Source organism: Lemur catta, chromosome X (assembly GCF_020740605.2).
Source record: "Lemur catta isolate mLemCat1 chromosome X, mLemCat1.pri, whole genome shotgun sequence".
NCBI classification, from domain to species: Eukaryota; Metazoa; Chordata; class Mammalia; order Primates; family Lemuridae; genus Lemur; species Lemur catta.
In genome coordinates, this window is record NC_059155.1 from 46,914,443 (window position 1) to 46,938,181 (window position 23,739).

The 23,739-nt window shown below is 52.3% G+C and overlaps 2 long non-coding RNA genes across 5 annotated transcripts; one reads left to right on the forward strand and one right to left on the reverse strand.

Moving 5' to 3' along the window:
- The first annotated feature begins 810 nt into the window (after nucleotides 1–810).
- On the forward strand, nucleotides 811–21,770 carry LOC123628716. 2 transcript variants are annotated; one of them, XR_006731737.1, is made up of 3 exons: nucleotides 811–827; nucleotides 21,346–21,422; nucleotides 21,694–21,770. It is a non-coding gene; the product is annotated as an uncharacterized LOC123628716 (long non-coding RNA). The 2 variants fall into 2 exon arrangements; XR_006731738.1 differs by lacking the exon at nucleotides 811–827 and adding an exon at nucleotides 20,820–20,830.
- On the reverse strand, nucleotides 5,088–6,327 carry LOC123628715. Of its 3 annotated transcripts, none has more exons than XR_006731735.1 (4): nucleotides 6,255–6,327; nucleotides 5,750–5,873; nucleotides 5,290–5,339; nucleotides 5,088–5,203 (listed from the first exon to the last, which is right to left on the reverse strand). It is a non-coding gene; the product is annotated as an uncharacterized LOC123628715 (long non-coding RNA). The 3 variants fall into 3 exon arrangements; XR_006731736.1 differs by lacking the exon at nucleotides 6,255–6,327 and adding an exon at nucleotides 5,938–5,963; XR_006731734.1 differs by lacking the exon at nucleotides 6,255–6,327 and having other exon boundaries at nucleotides 5,750–5,927.
- Nucleotides 21,771–23,739: the final 1,969 nt, after the last annotated feature.

Below are 23,739 nucleotides of genomic sequence, written 5' to 3' on the forward strand. Positions count from 1 at the left end.
TCACCAGCCCCTGTCCAGTCAGCCCTGGGACCGACCCACCCACCCACCACCTGAATTACACGTGGGAGTGTCTTCTAAATGGGAACAAAATATACCAGTTTTACGTCAACGATGGGGCACCCCAGAGCCCTTCAGAAGGTGTTAAAAGGACAAACAAGGAAAGGGAACAACAAAACCAGTACAAGCCCTACCAACCAGAGAAAGGGGGAAATAAATGAGGTAGAGCTAAACATGCTAAGAGAAGGAGCTCTGTGGGATTCCTTGGCAAAGTGTACACAGAGCTCAGCCGATACATTTTTATCTGTGCTCACCCCTGGCTGTCAATGCATAGAAGGCTCCAGGGACAGGACTTCTTGGTTTTCCTCCCCAGGGGAACCTTGCTCCCACTGATGTTACCAGTACGTACAGCCCATCCCTGCTCCACGTCCCCAGCATCTGCAGGAAGATACTGTGGTCTGTCCCAGCCCCGGCTCCAGACCGAGCCAGGGATTCATCATACCTAGTCGCTCTTTAAGATCGTCTATCTCTCTCTGCAGCATGGCACACTAGCGCAGTGGACGCCGGAGGAAGAGAAATGATCACCATATTCTGGCCTCCTCTCTCCTTGCCCCTGTACATACATACTCACACCCACATGCCCTAGCCCAGCGCTGGGAAAATTTTCTTTCCGCTTCCAAGGCCCAGTCCAGGGCAGACCTGCCTGCACATGCATCATGGAGAATTCAGCAGTGATGACCCCAACACCGTTGCCCCTCCAGCTCCAGGAAACTGACAGACCACTGCCCTGAGCCAGGGAGGCGTCACGCCCAGAGGCCCTGCACCCTCCAGTGAGTCTTGTGGGTTTGGAAGGAGTGTAGGGGAGAGGGGTGGAGGAAGGCAGCCTCTACCTCTGTCACTTCTGGGGGCTCAGCCTTACTCCAGGGATTCCCTGCCTATCCAGGCACCTGTTCGACAGGAAACGGGGTGTAGACAAGGCTGGGGTGGGACTTGTGGATGGGGATGATTCATACCACCACCCCAAACTCTGACTCTAGAAGTAGACTCTCAGCAGAGCAGAGCCTTTTATGTTAAGTCCTCTTCAAGCACAGTGATCCTCCCAAGGGCTGGGTGTGGCTGCAGCTGTGCTAGCATCCAACCGAGAGCCACAATCCCAGGGGCCACAGGCTCAGAAGGGCTGACACTGGGGAACAGGAACAGGGAAGGCAGGCCCAGAGAGAAGGTGGCAGCTGCTGGGCCGAGCAGGAGCCAGTGGCCGCCAGGAGAGGGAGATGCTGCCTCACTTTAGAGCCAGCTGGGCCCTTTGCACCTCCAGGCTGTGAGGCTTGGAAGCTGGATTCCGTGTTCTCTTTCAGGTGATCAGGAGCCACCTGTCCATGCCCGAAGACCGGAAAGGCAGCAGCACCCACCAGGAGCACAGGACTGTCCTGAGGTAATGCCTGGTCTGGCTCCTGGAAACCCAGGTCCTGATTAGATGGTGGGAACCGTGTCCAGGTTAAGCTGACTTCTGTGTCGTCCAATGCTTCCTTGCATCCCTCATCCCTCGCATCCCACGTCCCACGCAGTGGGGGCGACTCGTTTCCACTGAGGATTCCTTGGTGGTCTGGCCACTGGGCTGTGGGCGGTGGCGGATGTAAGGGCCACAGGCGAGAAGGAGGAAAAGGAGGGAGGAGCCCAGAATGTAGTGATCGTTTCTCTTTCTCCAGTGTCCGCTGGGCTAGTGTGCCGTGCTGCAGAGAGAGATCGACAACCTCAAACAGCGACTAGGTATGATGAACCCCTGGCTCGGGCTGGGGCAGGGGCTGGGACAGACCACAGTATCTTCCTGCAGATGCTGGGGACACGGGTCAGGGATGTTTTGTAGGTACTGGCAACATCAGTGTGACCGACGTTCCCGTGGGGAGGAGAACCAAGCAGTCCTGGGCCTGGAGCCTTCTGTGCATTGACAGCCAGGGGTGAGCAGGGATACAAATGTATCGGCTGCGCTCTGTGTACACTTTGCCAAGGAATCCCACAGAGCTCCTTCTCTTAGCACGTTTAGCGCTACCTCGTGTATTTTCCCCCTTTCCCTGCTGGGTATGGCTTGTACGGGTTTTGTTGTTGTTTCTTTCCTTATTTGTCCTTTTAAAACCTTCTGGATGGTTCTGGGGTGCCCCAGCATTGACGAAACACTGCTATATTCTGTTCCAACTTTGAAGACACTCCCACGTGTAATTGAGGTGGTGGGTGGCTCGGTCGGTCCCAGGGTCTGGGTGAGTGGACAGGGGCTGCTGAGGTTTCAGGTTGCAGGGCTCGGCAGGTTCCCCCCAGGGACAGGGGGGTTGGTTTATGTGTCCCTATGTCTGCTGTGCCCGGTTATGCCTCTCTATTCCAGCGACCATGCAGTGCCTCGTTGACAAGTTCCAGGCCCTTGGAAATGAGTGAGTGAGTGTTACACATACCATACCTGTTCCCGCAAAGCTGGTGGCTTCGGGGGGCTGTGGCTCGACCCTGACTCTGCTCTGTTTGATTGGTTCTGCCCAGAATCTTCCTACCAGAGCAGCAGCTGGTACCTTTGGAGCCCCGGAGCTACGACCAAGGTGGTTCCCTCCGTTTCTTCTGCCACCGATTCCTCTTGCTGTCTGCTCTTGCCCTCACCTCAGCCCAGCTTACATCAAATTATCAAATTAAAGTAGGTCTCATATTGTTATATTCTGTGGTCGGTCTGGTTTCTCGGGGCAGGGTCGTTTCCGGAGAGGTGATGGGTAGGGGTCCGGCTCCATTTTCAGCATTTGAAGCTCGGTACCCTAGCACCCAGTGCTCCACCAGCTTACCATGCAGCGCCTGGGCCAGGATCTGGGTGGCAGCCCGGTGCTCAGAGTCACTGTAGCACGCTCCGTCTAGGCTCTGTAGGTGTCAGAATCCCAAGCTGAAAATCTGTGTCAGAGTCTGCACCCAGACGCCAGCCCGCTCTGTTCTCCTTCTACGAAAGAACCACTGGGGTCAGGGTCAAAGGCTCAGCCTGCGGAATCAAGCCCACCCTCTCAAGTGAGGGTTTGAAGCGGATGGTTTAAGTCCCCACTCATGTTCCTTTCGGCCTCTGAGGTCTGTGATGGTCCCACCACACGTGTGATGGGCCGTCTCCCTGAGCTCGTACCAGCCGGCACAGAAGGGAGGCAGAGTGGGAATAGGGCGGAGGGCTGGTACCACGGCTGAGTAGATTTCCCAGGGCAGTCCCTCTTCCCTAGTTTCCATCCTCACCGCGCCCATGCTACCCGTGTCTCCGTCAGCTCACAACGTGGCAGTCTCCCACGGGAGCCCTTTGCTTCACAGGGGAGGCACGTCCCACCGACTCCCAGGTAGCCAGCCTTCACGTTGTCATGCCACCCACACGCACAGGACTTTCGAGACATCATATTCATGGCACACAGGATCAAGAGCCTGCTGCGGGGACTGCAGCACTCTCAGAGCCCTGGTGCCCGTCACTGGGCTTGGCCCCTTCCACCTCATCCCACTCTGTGCGCTCCTGTGTGTTTTTCGGACTTGAAGGACACCTCTTGTGAAAGGTACATCCCACCCTTGCTTTGGCTGTTTTCATCCCTTACGGATCCTTGACCACACTGCCCCCGCTCCCTCAATCAGCTCTTTCTCCCTCCAGGGAGATCATCCCCGATTAGATCCACAGGCACGCAGACAGACACACAGACAGACCATCCCTCCCTGCACACGCTAACCCCGGATGGTTTCTGCACTTGTGCCCTCTTTGTCTGGTGAACACCCAGTCTCTGGGCGATGGGAGCTGGCGCAACCTGCACTCACCTCACCCACACAGGAGTCTGTCCCTCTGAGTGTCAGGCCCGCCCAGCCCGGGACCCTCGCTGAAGGAAGGAGGCGATCCCAGCTGTCAGTGAGGGTGACATCAGAACAGGGAGCTCAGACAGACCTCATGTGGCCTCGGGAGGCAGTCTGGAAGATTGAGCTGGGACACGGAAACATGACGTCCAGCAGAGTCTGTGGCATGTGGGTGCCCGGATGGTATCTGACGGGGACCGTCCAAGGACATTCAGACCTAGCATGCACAGGTGCCCTGGAAACTAACTGGTCTTGCCCAAGTCGAGCCTGCGGATCCCATCGGGCTGGAGACGGGGCGATTGTCCATCTAGGACTTGAGGGACGTGGAAGGACTGATCCATAGGCCATATGTCCTAGCTGCCAGTGGGCAGTGTCCCCGGCTTGGCCCCGAAGCACCAGAAGGGACTCAGTTCCCCCACCTGCAGCACAGAGACCAACCTGCTCTATTCTTCCGTGTCCCCTGCAGCCCCCCTTTCGCTCCACCACACCGCAGCATGTGGCTCCTGCCTCCACCCCTCCAATGAAACTAACGGGGGAGAACTGACAGGATTTGGTAACTGAGTTTCCAAGGTGAGGGCTAAAGAGGAAGTGAGGATGATGCGCCAGCTTCCGGGCGAGCTGTGTGTGTGAGTGGCGGCTCCAGAGGGAGAGAATGACTCCAGACGGAGGCGGGGGCTCTGGAGGGGGAGGCTCAGCTCAGTCCTGCTCTTTAACACCTGTTGCAATAACCCCGTGGGAAAGGCCCCGGGCATCAACCACGGAGGAGGCCAGGGATGCTGCTCACCGAAAAGAAGGGCGAGAGTGGCCAACGAGGACAGCGAACCAAGTGAGGAAGGGAAAGAGGGCTGGGAACTCTGGGAGGAGGTCGATTAGCTCCTGCTAAAGGGAAGGGTCCGGTAGTGGTGCTGCATGGGAACCTTGGGACCCCAGAATCAGACGACATTTGTTGGGACCATGAACAGGGCCTCCTAATGTGGCCGGGCAGGGACCCTACGGAGCCTAGACCTAGGGCGCAACGGTGAGCCTGAGCGCACGGCTGCCACCCAGATCCTGGTCGAGACGTCCCACAGGGACAGGGCAGAGCACAGGGTGCCAGGTAACCTGGCTTCAAATGCTACAAAATCAAGGAGCACCCCCACCCCTTCCCTCTGCAGTGACGCCCCCTCTCCCAGGAAAGAGGGCAGACCACAGAATATGCGAATATGAGAGCTAATTTAATTTGATGATTTCCCATAAACTCGGGTGAGGTGAGAGCAAGAGCAGGGGGTGAGAGGAAACCGTGGGTGAAGAAGAAACGTAGGGAACCAGCTTGGTCGCAGCTCCTGGGCTCCAGAGGTACCAGCTGCCGGTCTGGAAGGAAGATGCTGGGTTCAACCTGTGAAGCGGAAGAGTCGCTGTCGGGCCACAGTGTCCCGAAGCCACCAGCTTTGCGGGAACAGGTATGGTATGTGTAACACTCACTCTCTCACTTCACTGCGCCTGGAACTTGTCGAGGAGGCACTTCATGGCCGCTGGAATAGAGAGACATAACCGGGCACAGCAGACATAGGGACACAGAAACCCACCCCCTGTGTCAGGGGGACCCGCCTAGCCCTGCAACCTGAAACCTCCGCAGCCCCTGTCCAGTCAGCCCTGGGACCGACCCACCCAGCCACCACCTGAATTACACGTGGGAATGTCTTCTAAACGGGAACAAAATATACCAGTGTTTCTTAAACACTGGGGCACCCCAGAACCGTTCAGAACGTGTTCAAAGGACAAACCGGCAAAGAAACAATAAGAAAATGCACACAAGGCATATCAAGCAGGGAAAGGGGGAAATACACGAGGTAGCCCTAAACGTGCTAAGAGAAGGAGCTCTGTGGGATTCCTTGCCAAAGTGTACAGGGAGCTCAGCCGATACATTTATATCCGTGCTCACCCCTGGCTGTCAATGCACAGAAGGCTCCAGGGCCAGGCCTGCTTGCTTCTTCTCCCCACGGGAACATCTGTCCCACTGGTGCCCCCGGCACCTGCAGCCCATACCTGCCCCGTGTGCCCAGCACCTGCAGGAAGACACCTAGGTCTGTCCCAGCCCCTGCCCCAGCCCCAGCCTGGGGTTCATCTTACCTAATCGCTCTTTCAGGTCGTCTATCGCTCTCTCCAGCTCGGCACACTAGCACAGCAGACACCAAAGGAAGAAAAATGATCAGCATATTCTGGGCTCCAATCTCATCGTCCTCCCTTTTGCCTGTCGCCCTTACATCCCCCACCGCCCACAGCCCAGTGGCCAGATCATCAAGGAATCCACAGTGGAAAGGAGGTGCCCTATCTCCGTGGGGTGCGGGATGCGGGTGAGGAGGGGACAAAACACGTCAGTTTAACCTGGACACAGTTCCCACAATCTAGTCAGGACCTCCGTTTCCAGGAGCCAGACCAGGCATTACCCGAAGACAGCCCTGTGCTCCCAGTGGTTCCTGTTGCCTTTCTGGTCTTGGGGCATGGACAGGTGGCTCTTGGTCACCTGAAAGAGAACACGGAATCCAGCTTCCAAGCCTCACAGCCTGGAGGTGCAAAGGGCCCAGCTGGCTCTAAAGTGAGGCAGCATCACCATCTGCTGGTGGCCACTGGCTCCTGCTCAGTCTGGCGGCTCCCACCTTCTCTCTGGGCCTGCCTTCCCTGTTCTTGTTCCTCAGTGTCAGCCCACGTGAACCTGTGGCCGCTGGCATTGTGGCTCTCGGTTGGATGCTAGCACAGCTGCAGCCACAGCCAGCCCCTGGGAGGAACAGTGCGGTTGAACAGGACTTAACATAAAAGGCTCGAGTGTACTTTTGGAGGCAGAGTTTGGGGTGGTGGTACAAATCACCCCCACCCCACAAATCCCACCCCAGCCCTGTCTACACCCCGTTTCCTGTGCAAGGGGTGCCTGGGTAGGCCGGGAAGCCTGGGAGCAAGGCTGAGCCCTCAGAATTGACAGAGCCAGAGGCTGCCCTCCTCCACCCCTCACCCCTTCACTCTTACCAATCCCACAAGACTCACTCGAGGGTGCAGGGCCTCTAGGCTTGAGGACTCTCTCGGTCAAGTTCGAGGCCTGTGAGATTCCTGGAGCTTGGGGGCCTCTGGTGTTGGGGTCGCCACTGCTGAATTCTCCACGATGCATGTGCAGGCAAGGTGGCCCTGGCATTGGCATTGGAATCTGAAACAAGAATTTCTCAGAGCTTGTCTAGGACGTGTGGGTGTGAGCATGTATGTGCAGGGGCTGGGGTGACTTGGGCAGTAAGGGGGGAAATTTAGCGGCTATAATCTTATTAGCACTTTCTCTCTCAGGGCCTCAGGCCAGCAGGCAGCCCTGAGTCAGGGAAAACAGGGGGATGCTGAGAGAGTCCAGGCCCCCTGCCAGGCAGGCTTGGGGAACAGCTAGGAAGGAGGAGTCAGGAGGCTGAGGAGTCTACGCACCCAAGCTTTGCAGCCCAAACTTTAAAGGATCGTCCGATCGAAATCAGCTGCTAGCCCACTTCCTCTCTGGGGAAGAGGCAGGAAACGTGCAAACTGTCAAGAACAGTGCGTGGCATGTACCAAGTGCTCTCTTAATGTGTGCCCCTACTAAGATGACCCCGATTGGGTGTCCTAGGGACTGAGGACTGCCAAAGACAGGCCCTGAGCAAGGGACAGAGTAAAGATGCCTCTGATGGGGAGGGGAAGTGTGGGGAGACAGGAGGAGGATGGCCTACCCACTTGAGCCTTTGGGACTGGATCTCTACTTGGGTCATTATTGTCTCTGCCCACAGGCTGGGACTGCTTTGCCTTCCTGGCCACAGATTTCTTCCCAGTCCTGCTGGGCTTGGACTGTTTGGGTCCCGATGAGAGCAAGGAATATCTTTTGGACCTCCCAAGCAGTGGAACCCCAAGGATTTGGGGGAAGGTGGCTCGTTCCAGGGGAACTGCCGAGAGTCTCTGCCCCCATGGAGAAAAGGCTCCCCCTAGGGCTAAGTCTGAGGCAGCCCCTGGGCACTTCTTCTCCTGGGCCACCTTCTTCCTAGGAACAGCCCGGGGCAGGCTGCCCACAGCAGCAGCAGCAGCAGCTCCTGGGATGCCGGGCCTGCTCCCTGCCTTCCCCCACACCACGCCCTGCATTTGCTTAGAGGAAGAGCTGTGCAGCTCTCCCTCGTCCTGCCTTTCCATGCATCAAGTGAGTCCTCTGGGAGCAGAGGTCACGAAAGGGCCGGGCATGGGAAGGGTATTCTCCCTGACAAGCAAACTCGAGTGTCTAGGTGTGTCCCCAGGTTCCTCGGGGCTGCTGGGTTGGCCTTGGTCTCCTCCTTTGGGGTAAATGCTCACCCTCATTCGTACCTCCCCGAACTCATCTGGTGACTCGGGGTCGGAAGGCAGCTCGACCAGGCCTTCCTCGGAGGGCCGCTGGGGATCCCTGCCGCCGACGCTCAGCCTACTTTTAGGGCCTCTTTTCGGGTACCCGCGGGCCCGGGCTTTCCGGGGCATGATGACGGGGGGAGGGCTTCCAAAGGTGGTCAGCGCGCCTCTACCGGTGGGACCTGCTTCTAGGTCCGGCCACACGGTGGACACTTGGGCGTCGGGGCCTTCTGAGCATGGGTGTCTGTGGACGCCCCGGACATCCCAGTCACTCGGCGGCTGCACGATGGCCACAGGCTCCTCAGGCACGTGGTACTGGTAGTCCAGATCGTCTCCCTTCTCCTCACTCAGGGTGCGGGGCCCACCTTTCGGGCCCCAAAGCACGGCCCCTCCCGCCTCTATCACTTCCTGCCGGGCCTGGAAGCCCTCGGGGTCTGCAAGCGCGCCCTCGCCCTGGCTGCTCCGTGGCGCCCCCAGATCGAGGTCTAGGCCGGGGCCCCGCGCTCCGGGGCTGGTCGGGCAGTCGCTGGCCCGCTCCCCGCCCTCCAGGCCGAAAGCGGCCCCCGAAACAGACACCTCATCGGAGGAACTCATGTCGCCGGTTCGATCTGCCCGGTGTGATGGCAGACGGTCGCCCTCGGCACGGGGGCGGTTGCCTGGGACGCAGCACGAGATGACAGGGCCTGAAACAACGCGCGGCTTCCCTTCCCCTGCAGTCCCGCGCCGCGGCCTTCTAATTGGTTCGCTTCTCCAGCTCCCACCAACCAGCGTGCCCCTTGTTTGGCAGCCTCTCCGGCCCCAACCAATAGGGACGAGGGCGGTTGGTTTGCCCGAAGCCAGTCATTTGGCTGGTGGGAAGCCCATTGGGTCGCAGGTTCCCGGCCTCGTGCTCTCGTCCCACCTCTTTCTCGCCGTCCCTCTGCCGGGCATCTGCTTTCCACTGAGAGACACGTCTCTGAGCCTCAGTTTCCCATCTGTAAAGTGGACTAAGTGACGGCACCTAGCTCGGGGGCTCTTGAGGGTGAATGAGGGATGCGAAGCGCCCAGCGCAGGGAGGATTTGCAGGGCTTTATTCCACAACACCTCCCACCCGATAGGAAGATGCGCAAGGAAGCCCACGGTCAGTAATCAGAGCTTTTAGGGTTGTCTTGTCTACATGTGGAAAAATATGAAAAGTACCCTTGTGTTGTTTTGATAGGGCTTGCGTTGAATCTGTATATAACTTTGCGTAGTGTAGATATTTTAATAATCTTCCAATCCTTGAATGAGCACGGGGTATCTTTCCATTTATTCGTGTTTTTTCTCCCATCAGTGTTTTATAGTTTTGGTGTGCAGAGCTTTCACCTCCTTGGATAAATTTATTCCTAAGTATTTTTTCCTTGCATGCTATGGTAAACGTGAATAGTTTGTTGTTAGTGTATAGAAACACAAGTGACTTCTGAATGTTGCTTTTCTATCCTGCAACTTTACCGAATTTCTTTATTAGTTTTAATAGCTTTTTGGTGCAGTGTTTGGGGTTTTCTATATGTGAGATCATGTCATCTGCAAGCAGAGGTCATTTAACTTCTTACTTTCTGATCTGGGTTATCTTTCACTTCTTTTTCTTACAATAGGTAATCAAATCGGCGCGTGGCTGTGTGCCCATGACACTTTACTGGCGTGGCAGTTTGGCAGGCCAGAGCTTTCCCACCTCTCCCAGGCCCCCACACCCTCACTCTGAGTTTATTCAAGGAAGCGGGAATCCCAAGGCTCAAGGACCCCCCAAAAGATGCTCACCGTCACTGATCCTGAAGGTGCAAACTAAAGCCACAGATCAATTTTCACATGCCAGGTTTGCAACAATTAAAGAGCTTAGCCGTTCCAAGGGAGGGAGAGGTTATGAGCAAACCAGTGCTTTTGCTCACTGCTGGGGCAGGGGGGAAGAGGGAGAGCAGCCATTTGGGAGGGTAATTTGGCAGAGTCTGTGAAATGCAAGTTATATAACATTTACTATGTGCCCGGCTCTCTTCTAAGCACTGTAGATAAATACTAACTCATGCTCATGACAGTCCTAGGTCAAAGTACCTACTATTACCACCTTCGCACAGGCAAGGAAACAGGCACAGAGAGGTTCAGCGACTTGCTCAAGGTCATTCGGTATCAGCGGCAGGACGGAAACCAGGCAGTCAGGCTCCATAGTCCGTGCTGTGAGCCGAGACTCTTTAAACTGCGAAACACCCACTCCGTCAATGACCTGGCAGACCTGCCGGGTACACCTTCTGGAGAAACGCTGGTAGGTGTAGTGTACAAGGACACATGCAGAAGGATGTCGGTGAAGGGAAAATCGGGTATTGCTCTAAATTCCCATCAGTAAAGGAGTGGACGGATGCAACGTGGGCATGTGCGTCCAGTAGGTTAAATCTCAGCGGTCCAAAGCAACACATGAGGCTGTGTTAACAGACTTCAAAAACTCTCATGGTCGCATGCAGCAAGTTGCACAAGAATGCATAGATTTGCATGGACATTTGTAAACTGAAAAACCCAAACCGATCCTGTGTGTCATTTGGAAATACATACAGGTGTAGGTAAAATGACGTGTCTTTTTTGTTTTCTTTTTAAGCCTTGAAAGGACACATGACAAAGGCCTCACGGTGGTGGTGGTGGTGGCATGCCAATTTTCTGTCATGTTGCCCCTGGAGCTACCGGTCCCCAGCTTCCCTGAGCTGAGCAGTCCTGATATGTGGGGAGTGCTCCCTTCCTTGGTTTCCTTGAGGCCCTGGAGCGTTAGAATTTCCTTTCCTCGCCAGCCAAGCCTACTCCAGCAGCCTCTCATACCTTTCCTTCAGACTCATTCCTTTCACGCCTTCCTTCCTCGCTTTCCCACTCACGTTCACCTGTCTTTTCCGTTACCTCTGCCTTGTACGTCCTACTCTGACTGGTCTCCAGTAGAGGCCTGGGGTGTCTGAACTCTTGCCCGTGGGAAGTCAGGTCCCTGGTTTCTCTGAGTCGACACCTGAGAAGCCTACTCTGCTGGGGGTTACAGAGCAGGGTCGATTGGGTCTTCCAGAAAGCTGCCATCGTCCACGTCCACGTCTGACAGGTCCTCCACGATCCCTGCCTGTGTCTGCACAACTCCTTCTCACACTCCTTGCCATGACTTTTGAAGACACGGTGCACTGTTTCAGCCATGTCAAAAAGGATAACGAAAACCAAAGCAAAATCTCCCGTACCCACCACCGGTCTTAAGAAACGTCACGATCACACCAGTTGAAGCCTCTGGTGTACCTCTCCTCGTTTTCATTCCCTTGCTCCTTCCCTCTCCCGTACCGAGAATCCTAAAACGTTTTCACTCTTCTCCACTCTCTTCATCCCCGCGACCCTGTTACTTCCTCTTGCCCTGAGTCCTATAGATCTTTGGTGGGGGCACTAATCTCTGTCGGCCCCCAGACTTGCACCAGGATCTGATACTGGTTTTGACTTAATTTCTTGATCTGAGGCGGGGGCCGGTTTCAGGGGTTCCCTATGGCGTTCCCCACCTTGCTGGCCAGGGCCCCAGGCTGGGAGTTATTGCTCCAATTGCCAAATGTATCACTTACCAGCATTGATGTGGGGACAGGAGAAAGAACCACGGTGTAGGTCCTGGGAGCCAGTTGACTCTCTGTGAACCCATCTCTATCCCGAACTGCTTTTATTACCAGGGCCCCATGGTGACACCTTGGACCACCAGGATCTATGTCATCTCAGGCCCTGTTTCCAATAGTCCTAGAAATCTTGGCTATCCCCTTTTCCCCAGTGTACAGTCACCTCGAGGAGACGGCAGTCTTGTCTCTTTAGGGAAGGACCATGGCACAGTGACAGTAGATCCTCACCGCCTTGTTTCCAGGTCCTTCCTCCTCGGGACTCATCCGCCTCTTCAGTCAATGGGGCTGGTCTGAAAGTTGTCCAGGACCAGGAACTGAGCAGGGGTTCGTGGCTCCTTACCCGGATGACCACCCTCCTGCTCCTGCATTCTTGCCTTTTTCTGGCTGTAGTTGCACCTAGGGGGCCGTGTGTGTGAACAATCTTGCTGGCTTCTTGTGGGTCAAGCACTCGTGACTGCCCCCACCGACTCTGCCGGTTGTTACTGCAGACTAGTCTCCTGGCGTCGGTTGGGTAAGAGCCGTGCCCTGCCTTCTATCCTGCCGGGGCCCCAACCTTGCGTGAATGGTGGTAATGAGCCCAGACCTGGGACCACATTCCTTGCCCCGTCCCCACTGGCCTGCAGAGGAGGGCCACCACCGACCTCCTTAGTCGTGCTCCGGGCCCTCTCACCAGAACACTCCCTGTGGCTTTGGCCAGTGGTGTGTCCCCTGGGCGCTACCGTGGAACGTAACCCTCAGGCTGGCTCGCTGGCCTCCCATTTTCCATCCGCTCCCGGGCGGCTGCATCTTTCAACCTTTTTATTCCTCCCTCTGCCGTCTGCCACTCCCAGGCAGGCATTTCCATTTCTGTTCACGGGGGCCATGAGTTTCCCCAAGATTCTAGGGGTCAGCCTGGCAGTGGATTTCCTCCCTTTCCTGGAGTCCTTGCCAGGGTGCTAACTCCTATGACAGGAGCAAGTACCCCCCTGGGTAAAACTTGCTTATCCAGCCTTACATTCCAGGCCCCTGATCCAGCGCCCTCAACCCCCAGCCCCAGCCCCAGGGCAGTTCCCCTGGCTCCCGCCAGCACAGGCTAGCTCTTCCCCGCAGCTTCCTGGGTGTGTAATCTCTTCTCTCCCTCAGCCTCAGGCGCGCATTCCCCAGCCAGGTTATGGAGAGGAGATGGGGCAGCCCCTGAGGGCGGCGCCTGGGGCCCTGTAGGGGCTAGGGCTCTGTAGCGTCTGCCAGTGCAGCGCACGCGCTGGCGCTCCCTAGGGGAGGAAGGCTGCACTCTCCATCCAGCCTTCCCCGTCGCATAGTTCAGGAGCCTGGGTTTTTCCAAACAGGGCCCCGACCTTCACAGACCAGGGCCTGCATCTGTTGAAGACCTAAACGTCTCTGGAGTCCTGCATCTCTTGCTGTCAAATCATGCCGATACAGGGCTCCTCTCCTCAGTTGTGTCTGCTCCTCTTCTGCAGGAGGTAAGGGCCTCCCTCCAAGCCAGCCAGGAGGCCTTCTGGCTCTTACACTGAGCCCTTAACCGTGTGGTAACGTCCCTCAGTTTCTCATTATCCCTCTGCAGGGTGTCGGCACCACTTAGCCGTCACCAGCTGCTCCCACCATCCGTGTAGACGTTCTTCCCTCCCTACTGTTCAAAGGCCCGAATCATCTCACGGATGGACGAGGGTGAGACCCCGCACTGGGGTGTTTCCCAGGTAACTAAGTGTGAAGCCTCAAGCCATCGGGAGGTCACTTTGTGACCAGAGATTATCCATGCCCCACGTAACACTCAGGATGGGATCCTCTTTGTCGTTCTGGTGGTGGTGAGCCAGCCCCCAGACCCTCCTGGGACCACTTTTGTGAGTCTGCGTCCTCCAGAAGTATAGAGGCCAAGACGTGACTGGATGTGGGAGATCACTGTGGGGAACCTGCACCTGAGGGATAAAGGGGGAAGGAGCAGGAGCAGGCGGGGAGAGTCCTGCGAGTGCGCGATGCAGATCTCATGCCTGGAAGAGAGACACCGGGGAAGGAGGGTCAGCTAGGAATCTCAGATGCACTTCAGTTCTGACACAGTTTCAGCCGGGCTGATGCCAAGTCCCCAGGCTCAGCTTCCCACAGCCACGTACCCCTGCCACGCTCGGTCACTGGCTGGCAGCTGCCCAGAAGAGGGGTCCTCTTGGTGCAGAGTCAGTGGGGGGGACCCAGAGAAGTGGCAGTTGGGGCTTGTCAATCAACTGTGCTCTCTGCAGCAGGAGATCTGAGGGGCGGGTTTCCTTGGCCAGCACAGGGAGGCGGGAGTCAAGGACAACTAAGATTCACAGGGACATAGGAAGTTGAGCAAGTTTAGATGGGAAATGATGGGGCTGGTGTTTGCACCCGTCGAGTTTGAGGTGCTCGCGAAGGATATGCAGAATTCTCTCAGTCATGTGCTTCTGTGGCTCCAGAGAGGGATCAGAGCTAGAGTTACAGATTTTGGCGTCATTCATTCCCTCAGCGAGCATTTACAGAAGTGCGTTTTCACACAGTAGCATCACCTTACAGGTCCCTGCGTTCTCCCTCCTGATCCTATTGCCTTCACCCTTCACAGAGGTAACCTCTATCCCCGAACTGGTCTTCATCACTTCTTTTTTCTCTCTCTCTCTCTCTTTTTCTTTCTTTATCCTCTTCTTCTTCTTCTTTTTTTTTTTTTCTTTTTTGTTTCCTTCACTCTGTCACCCAGACTGGAGTGCAGTGGCATCATCATAGCTCACTGCAACCTCAGACTCCTGTTTCAGTGTTTATACCTCGGAGTGGACTTGGTGGCTCACAGGGGAGGCAGATTTCCAAGCTTGCCAGATGGTGCCAGATTTCTTACAAAGTGACTGTGCTAAGTTACACTCGTATGAAGGATGTTTAATTGTTTCTCTACATCCTCCTCATCATTTGATGTTAGGAAACTACAAAGTTTTTGTCTATCTGATGAATGTGAAATGGTATCTCACTGTGGTTTTAATGTGTAATTCCCTTGATTAGTAATGAGACGGAGCATGTCTTCACATGTATTGGCCTTTACGGTTTTCTTTTCTATGAGGTGTTTGTTGACTATGTTTCGCTCATTTCCCCCTTGGGGTAGTTGCCTGCTCATTTGTGGGAGTTCTCCTTGTAGTCTATATTTTAATTCTTTGATGCTTTCTCGTGATAGAGAATTATCTTTTTCTAGTTGGTAGCTTGCCTGTGCTCCCGTTACTGTACGTTTTAATGAGAAGATACACTTTTAAAAGGTTTTGCACAGCATTTTTTTTTTGAGACAGAGTCTCACTTTGTTGCCCGGGCTAGAGTAAGTGCCGTGGCGTCAGCCTAGCTCACAGCAACCTCAGACTCCTGGGCTTAAGCGATCCTACTGCCTCAGCCTCCCGAGTAGCTGGGACTACAGGCATGAGCCACCATGCCCGGCTAATTTTTTTGTATATATATTTTTAGTTGGCCAGATAATTTCTTTCTATTTTTAGTAGAGACGGGGTCTCACTCTTGCTCAGGCTGGTCTCGAACTCCTGACCTCGAGCGATCCACCCGCCTCGGCCTCCCAGAGCTAGGATTACAAGCGTGAGCCACCGCGCCCGGCCTTGCACAGCACTTTTTAATGAAAAGCTCCAAACACACAGAAAAGTTGTAAGCATTTTGTGTACCCATCATCTGGGTTCCACTGGTGACATTTTATTACACTTGTTTATCACACGTCCGTGCATCCATCCTTCATTCATCCATTCATCTCGTTTTTCATGCATGTCAAAGTATATGTAGGACATCCTAGTGCTTAATTTTAATGTGCTAGAATTAAAAAAAAATTTTGAACATATAGTTGGGTTCTTTTCCTGTCTTGTTTATGGAATCCTTCCCTACCCCAAGGTCATGAAGATATTCTTCTATCGTCTCTTCTTGACATTTGGGTGTTAGAGCTCGGCTCTTTGCACTTCTATGTACATTTTAGAATCCGTTTGTCATGTTCCACAAATATCCTGTTGGTGTTTTGATCGGGATTGCACTGAATCCATAGCTCAGTTTGGTGAGTTCTGACATCTTTATAAAATTGACTCTTCCAATGCGAGCACATGGAATATCCCTCCTTTTAGTTAGGTCTTTCAATAAAGTTTTACTATTTTCCACATAGAGGTCATGTACATCTTTCATCAGATTTATTCTTATGTACTTTAAGTACTTTAGGTATTATCATCAACTGGACTTTAAAAATTCATCTTCTCTGTGTTCATGCTATTTAGACATACACTTGGTTTCTGTATATTGACTCTGTCCAGCAACTTGGCTAAATACTTTCACTGATTCCCATGAATTATCTGTTGATTCATTTGACTTTTCTATGGACACAATCAAGTCACCCACAAATAATCAGAGATTATAGTCCCTTATTTTCAAACTCTTTGCTTTCCATCTATTTTTCTTGCCATACTATGCTGCCTAAGTGTTCTAGTACAATGATGAATAGAAGTGGTAAGAGGACACATCCTGGTTTATTCCTGATCTTAAATCCTCTCAACATTTCTCCAGTAAATACGACGTTTCCTGTAAGTTCTTTGTAGATACCTTTATCAGCTTAAGGAAATTCCTTTCTATTACTGGTTTCTTAACATCAAACAAAGTCATGAACGTTTCCTTATTATACTCTTAGTGCCTTTAGAATCTGCCATGATCTTCCCCTTTTCATTCTGATGTTGCTATTTCATTTCTTTTCTCTGTTTCCTTATCCATCTGCCTGGAGATTCAGCAATTTTATTGATCTTTTTCTTTCAAATAAACGTCCATAATTAGTGATTTTGTACTGTTGTTTTATTGATTTCTCACTGGTGTCTGGTTTTATCTTTAGTTTTTACTTCCTTCTGCTTACCCTGGATTCACTTGCTCTCCCTTTTCTAGTTTCTGAAGGCAGAAACTTAGATCACTGATCGGAGACTTTTCTTCTTTTTTAATATAAGCATTTAATTTTATAAATTTCCCCCTAAGTACTGCTTTAGCTGCACCACACAAATTTTGATACCTTGTGTTTGCATTTTCATTCATTAAAAACAATTTCTATTTTTTCTTGTTGTATCTGCTTTTACCCATTATTTATTAAGAAGGGTGGTGTTTCATTATCCTGAGTGAAGTACCTCAAGAATGGAAAAACAAACACCACACGTACTCTGTAATAAATTGGAAGTAACCGACAGGCACACATGTGCAGAGAGGAAAGTAAAAGTCATTGGAAAACAGGCAGGGGGGAGGGGGGAGGAGGGGCGGGGCAAAAACCTACCTAATGGGTACAATGAACACTATTTGGGTGATGGGCACACTTGTAGCCCTGACTCAAGCGGTACAAAAGCTATCCATGTAACAAATACCTTTGTACCCCATTGATATTTTGAAATTAGAAAACAAATATAGACATTAAAAAAGAAGTGTGCTGTTTAATTTACAAACATTTGGGGATGTCCGAGATATTGTTCTGTTATTGACTCCTAGTTTAGTACTATTTTGGTCAAAGATTATATGATTGCATGATTATAATTATTTTAAATTTTGGAGGTTTGTTTTGTGGTGCAGACATGATCCCTCTTGGTAAATGCCCCGTCTGTACTTGAAAAGAATGCTTATTCTGCTGCTGTTCATCTGAGAGTTGTATACTTGTCAAATAGGTAAAGTTGGTTGATAGTGTCGTTCGGATCTGCTATATCCGTACTGGTTTTCCATGTACTCATCTTATTGATCACTGATAGAAGAATGTCCAAGTCTCCAAGTATACTTGTGAAATTGAATAATTACTCCTTTGAGTTGTACCACTTTGGCTTCAAGCGTTTTGAAGCTTTGTTGTTAGGTGAATATTAATTTAGAATTTTAAAATTTGTTGGTGAATTTTGCCCCCTTTAGTCTTTTGTAACATCCTTTTTTATGCCAGGCAATATTCCTGAAGTCTACTTTCTCAGTTGTCACCGTAGCCACTTTGGTTTTCTTTGGATTAGTGTTTGCATGGGGTATCTTTTCCTATCCTTTAACATGTAGCCTACATATGGTATTATATTTCAAGTAGATTTCCTATAGACAGACGAGAGTTTGGTTTCTTTTTTTATGTAATCTGACATTCTGGCTTTTCATTGATGTGTTTAGACAATTTGCATTGAATGCAGTGTAGAACAGGACTGAAACAATATTTTAGTTAATTCTTGTTTTGCTTATAGCTAACAGCGAAAGTCTGCTTTTGTATACAAGGCTTGCTTGCTTAACTTATAGCTAACAGCCAAAGTCCGCTTTTGTATACAAGGCTTCCTTGCTTAACTTATAGCTAACAGCCAAAGTCCGCTTTTGTATACAAGGCTTGCTTGCTTAACGCTTGGTTGCGACAGAGAGCTAAAAACATGCTCCAATGTAGTTAAAAAAAAAAAAAAGAAAAAAAAAACAACCACGAGTAGCTTCCTGATAAGGGGGCCAAGGCCTGATCAATACGTGAACAAGCTTGTGAGGGGCGTATGTCCCCTTATGGAAAGTAACTGGCTGTAAAGAATTCCAGGAAAGAATATAAAAGACATGTACTCCCGCTGCACGGGGTCCCTGCCCATGGAAAGAGACCACTGTGTTGGTACTCGGGGCTTGGACCCTAGCTCGAGCTAGTCAATAAAACTCCTTTGCCTTATTGTAGCCTCAGTGACTCTGTCATTCTGTTCCCGGGGCCGAGGGAAACCGGTTTTAACAGTAGTTATTGAAGTAGATTCAAAACTACCATTTTGCTATTTGTCTTCTTTCTTATCACCTCTTTGTCTCAGTGAATGTAATTTACCCTATTAACAAACTAAAGAAGAACTGCTGTAAGATCACCTCAATAGATATAGAAAAAGCTTTTGAGGAAATTCACCAATGATTTATGATTAAAAAATAAACACTTCTCAGAAAACTGGGAATTAAGGAGAACCTCTTTAATTTAGGATATCTGTGAAGACTACAGCTGACATACTGTTCGTGAAAGACTAAATGTTTTTTCTCCGTGATTACTATAAAGCCACAGTAATTCAGACAGTGTGGTACTGGTGCAAGAGTAGTTGAATAGATCAATGGGACAGAATACAGAGCCCAGAAATAGGCTTACATGTGTCTACGGCCACACCACACTGAACACGCCGGATCTCATCTGATCTCGGGAGCTAAGCAGGGTCGGGCCTAGTTAGTACTTGGATGGGAGAAGTAGGCTCACGTGAATATAGCTTTGACAAAGGAGCAAAAGCAACACAATGGAGCAAAGATAGTCTTTTCAACAAATGGTGATGGAACATCTAGACATCCACATGCAAAAGAAGTGGTTCTAGCCATAGACATTACACCATTCACAAAAATTGACTTAAAACTGACCACACGCCAAATGCAAACTGCAAAACTATAAAACTTCTAGAGGACATCATAGGAGAAAACCTCTATGACCTCGGGTATGGTGATGACTTTTTATTACAACACCAAAGGCATGATCCATGAAAGAAAGAATGGGACTTCATTGAAATTAAAACTTCTGCTCTGTGAAAGACAATGTCAAAGAATGAGAAGACAAGGCACAGACTAGGAGAAGCTATTTGCAAAAGACACATCTGATAAAGGACTGCTATACAAAATATACAAAGAGTACTTAAAATTCAGTAATAAGAAACAAACAACCTGATTTAAAAATAGGCAAAAGTCCTGAAGAGACACCTATTCAGAGAGATACATGGCAAGTAAGCATATGGAAATATGTTCAACATCCTATGTCATCAGGGAATTGCACGTTAAAACAACAGTGAGATATCACAACACACGTATTAGAATGGCCAAATTCCAAAACACTGACAACGCTAAACCCTGGTGAGGATGTAGAGCAGCACTCACTGCCGGTGGCGAGGCAAAATCCGCTTTAGAAGACAGTTTGGCAGTTTCTCACGACACTAAACATACTCCTACAATGCAATCCAGCAAGTATGTTCCTCAGAATTTACGCAAGTGAACTGAAAACCTATGCACCAAAAATATGCATATGGAAGTTTATGGTACTTTTATTCACAATTGCCGACACTGGGAAGGAACGGCAACGTCCTTTGGTAGGTGAATGGATAAATGAACTATAGTACCCCCAGACAGTGGAATGTTATCTGGTGCTAAAAACAAGTGAGCTATCAAGCTATGAAAAGACATGGAGGAAACTTAAATGCATATCATTAAGTGAAAGAAGCCAATGTGGGAAGGCTAAACACTATATGATTCCAACCACATGCCATTCCAAACAGTCCAAGCACAGCAGCGGGGGAAGAAATCTGTGGCCAGGAAGGTAAAGCAGTCCCAGCCTGTGGGCAGAGACGATAATGACCCAAATAGCCATCCAGTCCGAAAGTCCCAAGTGAGTGGGCCATCCTCCTCCTGTCTCCCCACACTTCCCCTCCCCGGCTCAGGCATCTTTACTCTGTGCCTTGCTCAAGGCCTGTACTGGGGAGTCGTCGGTCATTACGACACCGAATCGGCGTCATCTTAGTTAGGGCACACATTAAGAGAGCACTTGGAACATGCCAGGCACTGTTCCTGACACTTTGCCGGTTTCCTGCATCCTCCCCAGGGAAGAGCTGGGCTGGCACCTGATTTGGATCGGAAGACCCTTTAAAGTTTGTCTGCAAAGCTTGGGAGTGTAGACTCTTGAGCCTCCTGACTCCTCCTTCCTAGCTGTTCCCCAAGCCTTCCTGGCAGGGGGCCTGGACTGTCCCAGCATCCCCTGTTTTCCCTGGCTCAGGGCTGCCTGCCTGCCTGGCGCTGAGTGAGGGAGAAAGTGTTAACAAGATTATAGCCGCCAAATTCCCCTCTTTCCTGCCCACCTCACCCCAGCCCCTGCACATAAATGCTCACACCCACACACCCTAACTCAGCTCTGAGAAATATTTGTTTCAGCTTCCAATGCCAATGCCATGTATCATGGAGAATTCAGCAGTGGCGACCCGAAACCAGGGCCCACGAAGTTTGAGAAAACTCAGAGGCCACGGCCTTGAGTCAGGGAGGTGTCAGGCCCAGAGGCCTTGCACCCTCCAGTGAGCCTTGTGGGTTTGGTAGGAGTGGAGGGGAGAGGGGTGGAGGAGGGCAGCCTCTGGCTCTGTCACTTCTCGGGGCTCAGCCTTGCTCCCAGGATTCCCTGGCTACCCAGGAAGCTCTACCACAGGAAACGGGTTACACATAGTGCTGGGGTGCGATTTGTGGGGTGGGGGTGATTTGTAGCACCACCCCAAACTCTGCCTCCAAAAGTACACTCGAGCCTTTTATGTTAAGTCCTGTTCAACCGCACTGTTCCTCCCAGGGGCTGGCTGTGGCTGCAGCTGTGCTAGCATCCAACCGAGAGCCACAATGCCAGCAGCCACAGGTTCAGGTGGGCTGACACTGAGGAACAGGAACAGGGAAGGCAGGCCCAGAGAGAAGGTGGGAGCCGCCGGACTGAGCAGGAGCCAGTGGCCACCAGCAGATGGTGATGCTGCCTCACTTTAGAGCCAGCTGGGCCCTTTGCACCTCCAGGCTGTGAGGCTTGGAAGCTGGATTCCGTGTTCTCTTTCAGGTGACCAGGAGCCACCTGTCCATGCCCCAAGACCAGAAAGGCAACAGGAACCACTGGGAGCACAGGGCTGTCTTCGGGTAATGCCTGGTCTGGCTCCTGGAAACGGAGGTCCTGACTAGATGGTGGGAACTGTGTCCAGGTTAAACTGACGTGTTTTGTCCCCTCCTCACCCGCATCCCGCACCCCACGGAGAGAGGGCACCTGCTTTCCACTGTGGATTCCTTGATGATCTGGCCACTGAGCTGTGGGCGGTGGGGGATGGAAGGGCCACAGGCAAAAGGGAGGACGATGAGATTGGAGCCCAGAATATGGTGATCATTTCTCTTCCTTTCGTGTCTGCTGTGCTAGTGTGCCGAGCTGGAGAGAGAGACAGACGACCTGAAAGAGCGATTAGGTAAGATGAATCCCAGGCTGGGGCTGGGGCAGGGGCTGGGACAGACCTAGGTGTCTTCCTGCAGATGCTGGGCACACGGGGCAGGTATGTATGGGCTGCAGGTGCCGGGGGCACCAGTGGGACAGATGTTCCCGTGGGGAGAAGAAGCAAGCAGGCCTGGCCCTGGAGCCTTCTGTGCATTGACAGCCAGGGGTGAGCACGGATATAAATGTATCGGCTGAGCTCCCTGTACACTTTGGCAAGGAATCCCACAGAGCTCCTTCTCTTAGCACGTTTAGGGCTACCTCGTGTATTTCCCCCTTTCCCTGCTTCGTATGGATTGTACGGGTTTTGTTCTTATTTCTTTGCTTGTTTGCCCTTGGAACACGTTCTGAACAGTTCTGGGGTGCCCCACCATTGTTGAAACACTGGTTGGTATATTTTGCTCCCGTTTAGAAGACATTCCCACGTGTAGTTGAGGTGGTGGGTGGGTCGGTCCCAGGGCTGACTGGACAGGGGCTGCTGAGGCTTCAGGTTGCAGGGCTAGGCGGGTCCCCCTGAGGACAGGGGGTTGGTTTCTGTATCCCTATGTCTGCTGTGCCTGGTTATGTGTCTCTATTCCAGCGGCCGTGCAGTGCCTCTCTGACAACTTCCAGGACCTTTGAAATGAGTGAGTGTTACACATACCATACCTGTTCCCGCAAAGGTGGTGGCTTTGGGGGGCTGTGGCCCGACCCTGACTCTGCTCTGTTTGACGGGTTGAACCCAGCATCTTCCTACCAGACCAGCAGCTGGTACTTTTGGAGCCCAGGAGCTGCGACCAAACTGGGTCCCTCTGTTTCTTCTTCTGCCACCAATTCCTCTTGCTGTCTGCTCTTGCCCTCACCTCAGCCCAACTTACAGCAAATTAACAGATTAATGTAGGTCTTGTATTATCACATTCCGTGGTCTGCCTGGTTTCTGGGGCGAGGGGTCATTGCGGGGGAGGTGATGGGTAGGGGTCCTGCTCCACTTTCCAGCATTTGAAGCCTGGTACCCTAGCACCCTGTGCTCCACCAGCTTACCATGCAGTGCCTGGGCCAGGATCTGGGTGGCAGCCCAGTGCTCAGACTCACTGTAGCACGCTCCGTCTAGACTCTGTAGGTGTCAGGATCCCAAGTTGAAAATCTATGTCAGAGTCTGTACCCAGACGCCAGCCCGCTCTGTTCTCCTTCTACGAAAGAACCACTGGGGTCAGGGTCAAAGGCTCAGCCTGCGGAATCAAGCCCACCCTCTCAAGTGAGGGTTTGAAGCGGATGGTTTAAGTCCCCACTCATGTTCCTTTCGGCCTCTGAGGTCTGTGATGGTCCCACCACACGTGTGATGGGCCGTCTCCCTGAGCTCGTACCAGCCGGCACAGAAGGGAGGCAGAGTGGGAATAGGGGGAGGGCTGGTACCACGGCTGAGTAGATTTCCCAGGGCAGTCCCTCTTCCCTAGTTTCCATCCTCACCGCGCCCATGCTACCCGTGTCTCCGTCAGCTCACAACGTGGCAGTCTCCCACGGGAGCCCTTTGCTTCACAGGGGAGGCACGTCCCACCGACTCCCAGGTAGCCAGCCTTCATGTTGTCATGCCACCCACACGCACAGGACTTTCGAGACATCATATTCATCGCACACAGGATCAAGAGCCTGCTGCGGGGACTGCAGCACTCTCAGAGCCCTGGTGCCCGTCACTGGGCTTGGCCCCTTCCACCTCATCCCACTCTGTGCGCTCCTGTGTGTTTTTCGGACTTGAAGGACACCTCTTCTGAAAGGGACATCCCACCCTTGCTTTGGCTGTTTTCATCCCTTACGGATCCTTGACCACACTGCCCCCGCTCCCTGAACCAGGTCTTTCTCCCTCCAGGGAGATCATCCCCGATTAGATCCACAGGCACGCAGACAGACACACAGACAGACCATCCCTCCCTGCACACGCTAACCCCGGATGGTTTCTGCACTTGTGCCCTCTTTGTCTGGTGACCACCCAGTCTCTGGGCG